A 9,611-nucleotide genomic window follows, 5' to 3' on the forward strand; every position below is an offset into this window, starting at 1 on the left:
GCCTGTCGTTACGTTCTGAGTTCAAATTCCGCCGAGGTCGACTTTGCCTTTCATCCTCTCGGGGTCAATAAATAAAGTACCAGTTTCGCACTGGGTCGATGTAATCGACTTAATCCTTTGTCTGTCCTTGTTTGTTCCCTCTATGTTTAGCCCCTTGTGGATAGTAAAGAAATATATTATTATTATTATTATTATTATTATTATTATTATTAATTATATTATTATATTATTATTAAGGCGGCGAGCTGGCAGAAACGTTAGCACGCCGGGCGAAATGCGTAGCCGTATTTCGTCTGTCGTTAAGTTCTGAGTTCAAATTCCGCCGAGGTCGACTTTGCCTTTCATCCTTTCGGGGTCGATAAATTAAGTTCCAGTTACGCACTGGGGTTGATGTAATCGACTTAATCCGTTTGTCTGTCCTTGTGGGTAGTAAAGAAATAGGTATTTCGTCTGCCGTTACGTTCTGAGTTCAAATTCCGTCGAGGTCGACTTTGCCTTTCATACTTTTGGGGTCGATAAATTAAATGCCAGTGAAACAATGGGGTCGATGTAATCGACTAGTCCCCTCCTCCGAAATTTCAAACCTTGTGCCTTTAGTAGAAAGATTATTATTATTGTTAAGGCGGCGAGCTGGCAGAATCGTTAGCAAGCTGGACAAAATGCTTAGCGGCATTTCGTCCGTCTTTACGTTCTGAGTTCAAATTTCGCCGAGATCAATTTTTGCTTTCATCCTTTCAGGTTCGATGAAATAAGTACCAGTTGAGCACTGGGGATCAATGTAACAGACTAGCCCCCGCCAACAGAATTTTGAGACTTTTTGTCTTGTCTACAATACGTATTATTATTATTATTGGTTGTTGCTGATGTTGTTGTTTTCTTAATTTATCAACTGTTTAGAAAACTCTGCCAGTCTTCGAATCGTACTTAAGTAAAGGATTTAAGTGTGACGTAAGTCTACATCAACTGGGGAATTTTAGGGCGGAATCAAAAAGGAATGCATAATCTAATTCACATCAAAGTAAGTGTAACTGTTAAAATGACTTCAAATAATGATTGTTGCTCAATGCAAATATCAAACAAATTATTGTAAAATTATCAGCATTGAGAAGCAGACCAATTTATGTAGAATGATCACAGTCGTTACAAGCTTATTATATCAATAGATTTCAACGAAATTTAACAATGCAGAAACGGAAAACTATTCAAGCCAAATTTTATACCGAAAGAAAATTTGCTTTTAGACAACGGTTTTCTTTTTCTTCTTCTTTTCTATTTGTACTAAGATCATTTTGAAACCATTTCGAGAAAGAAATTACCAAATACAGGATTTATACCAAAGTTATTGTTACATATTATTTGTGTAGTAATAAGCATCACTTAGGAAGATTATATGGTGAAAATAGATCCATGAATTCTGTAGTCAGAGTGTGTGTGTGTGTCCTGTATGTAAAAATCTCATATGATATATGATGTATATCTCTCTATATATAAAACTGAGAATGTGTGTCTGTCTGTGTGTTTCCCTAAAACTTGAGAACTACACAACCAATTTCATTCAAATTTTACACATGCCTTACTTAGGGTTCGGGGAGTATCATCGGCAAAAAATTTTAACTTTTTGCCTAGGGCGAGCCCACAGCAATATCATATCTTCTCCACTACGATTTCCTAAAACTTGAGAACTACACAACCAATTTCATTCAAATTTTACACCTGCCTTACTTAGGGTCCATGTAGTTTCATGGGCAAAAAAAAAATGTTCAACTTCTTGCCTAGGGCGAGCCCATAGCAATATTATATCTTCTCCACTATTTCAGTATTACGTGTTAAAAGTGAAACAAAAACATTTCTCTATTTTATGTCAGATACTTTCACTTTAACAATAAAAATTAGAGATAATAATAACAATTGAATTATATGTAGTAAGTAATAACTAAAATCAAACTAAAGTATAATATAATCGTAACATAACAAAAGTAAAAATAGCAATTGGTATAAAATTGCTTCAATGACTTGAACTTGAATAAGTGGTTTCACATGAATGGGAATAAATTAAAAATAAAATTAGCGTGCAGAAATGGAATAGTCCTACAATTCCAGTCTGTTATATATTTTGAGTATTGTTATCACTAGCGATATCAAGATATAACTTTGTATTTTGTATTTTATGTGTAGATCTATATATATATATATATATATAGAAGTACATGTAATATGTGGAAGCACTCCGTCGGTTACGACGACGAGGGTTCCGGTTGATCCGAATCAACAGAACAGCCTGCTCGTGAAATTAACGTGTAAGTGGCTGAGCACTCCACAGACTCGTGTACCCTTAACGTAGTTCTCGGGGATATTCAGCGTGACACAGAGAGTGACAAGGCCGGCCCTTTGAAATACAGGTACAACAGAAACAGGAAATAAGAGTGAGAGAAAGTTGTGGTGAAAGAGTACACCAGGGATCACTACCATCCCCTGCCGGAGCCTCGGGGAGCTTTAGGTGTTTTCGCTCAATAAACACTCACAACGCCCGGTCTGTGAATCGAAACCGCGAGTCCGCTGCCCTAACCACTGGGCCATTGCGCCTCCACTAGATGTAATATGTACACATATATATATACACATATATACATGCACTAGCACTATAACCCGGCAAAGACGGGTCATAATGCTAGTTTGTTATAAAAACAAAATACTTTTAAACAAGAACTAAAATACATGCAATATTAAACTGTATACAACAATGACGGAAAACGGATTAACAGCTTTTGAATAATGTTATGCTATGGTCCCACAGCCGAAGCAAAGTCATTCAAGTTGTGAACATTCCCTCTTTATTCAAGTAGAGAAAGAACAGTCAAATGATAGAACACTGCCACGCGTCTGGCAGACGAGCGCCCATCACTGAAGATGATTCAATAAGATCGAAATCATGTGGTCTGGTAGTCTCGGAGCTAGGATGGTAGGGAGTTCTCTCCCCGCTTGCAATATATATCAAATGTGAAGTGCACTGGATAATCAGTTGGAAGAGGAGTCCTCCCGGTGTTGCGATAGCAGTATCGTCTGTTTTTAAAGAACTCCCACGTTTAAGTGACCACAACTATCAAAAGATCTAACTGTCACTCATTGACCCCAAAATATACGAATATCATACAAAATACTTATTTATGTACAAAGTCTGCAGTGTTCATACTGTATAAGACGTATTATTGGGTTGTTCGGAAAGTTCGTGCCGATTTATAGTAGCTTACCTTTCGACTTATTTTAGAATATGGTTGAGTCCATAAAATAGGATTTGGCTACACCTCCATTTAGGGCACAGTTTAAGCTATCTTTTCGTGGAAGAAGGTTTATGTTCATATAACCTGTGTTAATTCTGTAACCCTTTAAAATGGAAGATAAGAAAATTCATTTTCGGCACTTGATGCTTTGGGAACCAGACAAAAATTTTGCAGCTCAGCTGGGATGTGTTACCCCACCCCCCCATATTCACCAGATTTGCTCCTTCGGATTCCACTTATTCAGGCCCCTGCAGAATAGTCTTAATGTAAAATTTTCAATTCCTTGGATGATGTAAAAAGATACCTTGATGAATTCTTTGCCATGAAACCACCTCAGTTCTGGAAGAGGGTATTTCAAGTTAAGGAAAGATGGAGACGCATTGTGCAACAAAATGATTCATATTTGGTTGATTAAAAATGTAGTGGCAAGTATTTATTGACCTTTTTCTTTCCTTTAAAAATCGGCACGAACTTTCCGGACAATCCAATACATTCTCTCGATTTCTTGCAATTCAAACCGCCTCATAGTTCCATCAGACAAAATGGAAAAGGTTTTGCACGGAGGAGGCGAGGGAGATGTGCTGGAACAACCAGTGACTCACCAGAGTCACACTTGCGGAGAGCTAATTTCGCCAAGATAGCAGTGAGCAAGGATGTGGTCCGCAGCTCTCCACTACCCTAGGCTCGATAGTAAACCTGTCAGAGAGCAGCAGATACTTTGACAGTTTGCCTTTCTTATCCTAGCCTGACGAGCAGCGAAATCTGGGCTGGTTGCTGAACACATAATATTAGTTTCAAATTTTGGCACAAAGCCAGCAATTTCGGAGGTGGAGTTAAGTCCATTACATCGCCCTCAGTGTTCAGCTGGTACATATTGGGTTGTCCGGAAAGTTCGTGCCAATTTTTAAAGGAAAGAAAGAGGTCAATAAATACTTGCCATTACATTTTTAATCAACCAAATATGAATCATTTTGTTGCACAATGCGTCTCCATCTATCCTTTAACTTCAAAATACCCTCTTCCCAGAATTGAGGTGGTTTCATAGCAAAGAGTTCATCAAGGTATCTTTTTACGTCATCGAGGGAATTGAAATTTTTACCATTAAGACTATTCTGTAGAGAACTGAATAAGTGAAAATCCGAAGGAGCAACATCTGGTGAATATGGAGGGTGGGGTAACACATCCTAGCCGAGCTGCAGCAATTTTTGTCTGGTTCCCAAAGCATCAAGTGCAGAAAATGAACTTTCTTATCTTCCATTTTAAAGGGTTACAGAATTAACACAGGTTATAGGAACATATACCTTCTTCCACGAAAAGATAGCTTAAACTGTGCTCTAAATGGAGGTGCAGTCAAATCCTATTTTATGGACTCAACCATATTCTAAAATAAGTCGAAAGGTAAGCTACTATAAATCGGCACGAACTTTCCGGACAACTTAATATTTTATCGACCACAAAAGAATGAAAGGCAAAGTCGACCTCAGCAGAGCTTGAACTCAGAACGTGAAGATGAACGAAATGCCGCTAAGCATTTTGTCTGGCATGCTAATGACTCTGCCTTCTCGCCGCCCTTAATCTTATTAATATTATCATTGTTGAAAGGTTGGTTTATTTTTCTGCTAATCCATCCGATCAAAATTGTTTACGACATAACCAATTTGTAACGTGTTTATAGAAGTAAGGTAGTATGATTACTATCATATTTGTGGGTCTTTCGAAGTTACTTTAACATCTCTGTTATTAAAGTTAAAAGAGGTGCTATTAAAAGTTAAGTAATTTAATTAATTAATAAAATACTAACGACTTTTATTTTTTAAAAATAAGTTATTTAATAAGTGACCTTTAACTTTATTTACATTTGACGGATATTTGTTAACACAACGTTTCGGCTCATATACTCTCCAGCATTCTTCAGGTGTCCTGGGGAAATTTCGAACCTGGGCTCTCACTCTGAAGCTGTTTTTCAATGTTATTATTATTCAGGTCACTGCCTAGAATCGAACTCGGAATCTTGGGGTTAGTAGCCCGCGATCTTAACCACTACGCAGTATGCCCCTTGTGAGTAGTAAAGAAATATATACTCATCCATCATTTTCATGACTCACTATAACAACGTTTGTGAAGGCGCGTGGCTTAGTGGTTAGGAGCATTCGGCTCATGATTGTAAGGTCGTGAGTTCAATTCCCGGCGACGCGTTGTGTCCTTGAACAAGACACTTTATTTCACGTTGCTCCAGTCCACTCAGCTGGCAAAAATGAGTAGTGCCTGTATTTCAAAGGGCTGGCCTTGCCGCATTCTGTATCACGCTAAATCTCCTTGAGAACTACGTTAAGGGTACACGTGTTTGTGGAGGGCTCAGCCACTTACACGTTAATTTCGCGAGCAAGCTGTTCAGTTCATCGTATCGACTGGGACCCTCGTCGTCGCAACCGACGGAGTGCTCATCCTTCTCATAACAACGTTTCAAATTTTGGAAGAAGCCTGGCAATTTTTTTTTAGGATGAATGAGTTAGTCAATTACAACGTATCCCGTTGCTCAGCTGGTATTTACTCTTATCGACCCCGAAATGGGGAAAGGCATAGTTGGCCTCGACGGAATTTCAATTCAGAGGTAAAGGACCGGAAAAAAAAGCCGCTCACAGTTCTACCAACACGTCGTTGTATTGTTCATTATAATATTTATTTGTAATTTTGTCACAAGGCCAGAAAATCCCGATGGAAGGGGCAAGTCGATTACAGCGACCTCTGTACTTGACTTTATATCATCGACCCCGAAAGGATGAAAGGCAAAATTGACCTCGGCGGGATTTGAATTCAGAATGCAATGAGCCGGACAAAAAGTTGCTTTGCATTTTGTCTGAAGTGCTAATGATTCTGTCAGCTTGTCGCCTTACATTACATTCTAATATTTTCAAATTTTGGCGTAAGGCCAGAAATTTTGCGGGAAGCAGGTCAGTCGATTACATCGCCCCAGTGTTCAACTGGTACTTACTTTATCGCTCCCCGAAAGGATGAAAGGCAAAACCATCGCCGGCGGAATTTGAACGCAGAAAATGAAGACGGATGAAATGCTGCTAAGCAATTTGCCCAGCGTGCAAATATTGGTTACCTGAGATTGAATCTGATTACAGATCGATTTCATACTTTGACAGAAGGCAAGCAATTTCGATGGAGGAGGTAAGTCAATTACATCGACCCCAGTACTCAACTAGTACTTAGTTTATCGACCCCGAAAGGATAACAAGTAAAGTCGACCTCGGTGGAGTGTGAAGTCAGAATGGGAAGACGAACAAAATGGCACCAAGCATTTCGCACCGCGTGTTAATGACTCTGCCAGCGCGCCTCCTTACGATCCATTATAATAACAAAAAGTTTTAAAACATTTTAAATTCTTTATTGCCCACAAGGGGCTAAACATAGAGGGGACAAACAAGGACGGACAAAGGGACTAAATCGATTACATTGACCCCAGTGCGTAACTGGTAATTATTTAATCGACCCCGAAAGGATGAAAGGCAAAGTCGATCTCGGCGGAATTTGAATTCAGAACGCAACGGCAGACGAAATACCTATTTCTTTACTACCCACAAGGGGCTAAACACAGAGAGGACAAACAAGGACAGACAAAGGGATTAAGTCGATTACATCGACCCCAGTGCGTAACTGGTACTTAATTTATCGACCCCGAAAGGATGAAAGGCTAAGTCGACCTCGGCGGAATTTGAACTCGGAACGTAACGGCAGACGAAATACGGCTGCGCATTTCGCCGGACGTGCTAACGTTTCTGCCAGCTCGCCGCCTTCAAAGGTTTTAAAACATATTTATTTCTTTACTACCCACAAGGGGCTAAACACAGAGGGGGCAAACAAGGACAGACAAAGGGATTAAGTCGATTACATCGACCCCAGTGCGTAACTGGTACTTAATTTATCGACCCCGAAAGGATGAACGGCTAAGTCGACCTCGGCGGAATTTGAACTCGGAACGTAACGGCAGACGAAATACGGCTGCGCATTTCGCCGGACGTGCTAACGTTTCTGCCAGCTCGCCGCCTTCAAAGGTTTTAAAACATATTAACGCACACTTGCAGTCTGAAAAATAATTAAATAAATAAATAAATAAATAAAACACACACGCATGCTCACATACTTTCTGTCTGACAAAGTCGACCACTTGCGGATTAATTTATTCACCAAAACTTTGCCTTGATAACAAGCGTCATTTTGGAACTGAGAAATACTCAAGCAAAAAGCGAAAACATTTGGATTAGGGCAGAAGAAGCAAAGCGTGTCTTGAAACATTTACCATTTCAGATCGTTTGCATATTTATATTTCCGTGAATTTTTTTTATTGAAAAAAAAAAAAAAAAAGAAAAAAAAAAGAAAGAAATGGTTAATTTCAGAATTGTTTTAATTGTGGACAAGCGATGGGGAAAAATGTGAAAATAATTGCACACAGAAGGAAATACTGAAATAATTAGAAATCTTTAATTGGGTATTTGTTCACAGAACTGTATTAAATTTATACAATGTGGATACGTTGAGACAAACACCTACACACATATACACACACGCATATTCACGCACACACACACAGCCCAGCATAATCCTCATTTTCTGCTTCATCCTCTTCCTTCTCCTCCGCCCTTCCTCTTCTTCATTATCCTGTTGTCATTTCTCTTTCATTTACACACAAGTATTTTTCTTCACATAGAAGCACACACATACAGCCATCTACAATTAATAAAATGTACAATGTTTTCGATATGTGTGTGTCTGTGTGAATAAAATGCATGTTGCATATAGAATTGCAGTTACAATTATACATTGTAAGCATGTATACGATCGTATGTTTTATTTGGTGTACATGATTACTATCCGTTTGATTTTCATACACTTATATAAATGTTTATCAAATTAACGACTCTTACCACATACTTCAACAATGTTAGGGACACATGAACAAAATTAAAGAATGCGTATTTTCTCATATCTTCTTTTATCTTCTTGTTTCAATCGTAAGAACTGCGGCCACGCTGTGACACCGCTTTGAAGAATTTTAATCGAATGAATCCATCCCAGGACTTACTTTTATTGAACAGCCTGGTACTTATTCTATCGGTGTCTTTTGCCGAGCCGCTAGGCTACGGGGACGTAATCCGGTAATCGTCAAGCGGTGGTGGGTTTCTTTCAGTTTCCGTCTCCCAAATCTACTCACAAGGCTTTGGTCGGCGCGAGACTGTAGTAGAAGAAAGTTACCCAAGGTGCTACGCGGTGATATTGAACTCGGAACCTTGTGGTTGGGAAGCAAACTTCTTAGTAGATAGCCACGGCAATGTGCATGTTTATGAGCCAAACACCTAAGCTCCACGCAGCTCCAGCTGAAGGTAATGGTGAAACTTCTACTGACTCTTTCGCCACAACTTTCTCTCACTCTTTCCTCCTGCATCCTGCAGTTCATCTGCGACGGACTGGCGTCCCGTCCAGGTGGGGAACCTATACGCCAAGGAAACCGGGAAACCGGCCCTATGAGCCACGCATGGCTTGAGAAAGAACAATCAACAAACAAATGTTTTCATAGTTACGGGATAAAATATCAAGTTGTGCCTCTAATTTTTTTGGCTGTGTAGTTAAGAAGTTTGATTTGCAATCACGTGGTTTCAGGTCCAGTCCCTCTGCATAGCCCCTTGGACAAGAGACTTCTACAATAGCCTTAGGCCACCCAGTAACTCGTGAGTGAATTTGGTATATGGAAAATGTGTGGAAGCCCGTCGTATGTACATGTGTATGCTTCTTTGACAACCGGTGTTCGTTTATTTACGTCCCCGTAACGTAGCGGTTCGCCACAAGATAGATCGATATAATAAATACCAATCTCAAAAACAAAAACAATAAAGAAGAACCAGGCGCAGGAGTGGCTGTGTGGTAAGTAGCTTGCTTTCCAATCACTTGGTCTCGGGTTCAGTCCCACTGCGTGGCACCTTGGGCAAATGTTTTCTACTATAGCCTCGGGCCGATCAAAACCGTGTGAGTGGATGTGGTAGACGGAAACTGAAAGAAGCTCGTCGTATATGTATGTGTGTGTGTGTGTCCGTTTGTCCCCCCCCCAGCATCGGTTGTCAACCGATGGTGGTGTGTTTACGTCCTCGTAACTTAGCGGTTCGGCAAAACAGACCGGGAGAATAAGTACTAGGCTTACAAAGCATAAGCTCTGGGATCCATTTGCTCGACTAATAAAGCGGTGCTCCAGCATGGCCGCAGTCAAATGACTGAAACAAGTAAAAGAGTAAAGAGTAAAGAGTATAAGTACCGGTGGTGATTTGTTCAGCTAAA

At 39.9% G+C, this 9,611-nt stretch overlaps 1 protein-coding gene across 1 annotated transcript in view; it reads right to left on the reverse strand.

The window, feature by feature from the left end:
• LOC115212303 overlaps positions 1-7,545 on the reverse strand; it is a 22,501-nt gene extending 14,956 nt beyond the window's left edge. Inside the window, exon 1 of the mRNA XM_029781155.2 lies at positions 7,425-7,545. The gene's annotated coding sequence lies outside the window, so the exon portion shown is untranslated. The remainder of the gene's footprint in view (positions 1-7,424) is intronic.
• Positions 7,546-9,611: the final 2,066 nt, after the last annotated feature.

The sequence above is a fragment of the Octopus sinensis genome, linkage group LG5 (assembly GCF_006345805.1).
Source record: "Octopus sinensis linkage group LG5, ASM634580v1, whole genome shotgun sequence".
Classification (NCBI taxonomy): Eukaryota; Metazoa; Mollusca; class Cephalopoda; order Octopoda; family Octopodidae; genus Octopus; species Octopus sinensis.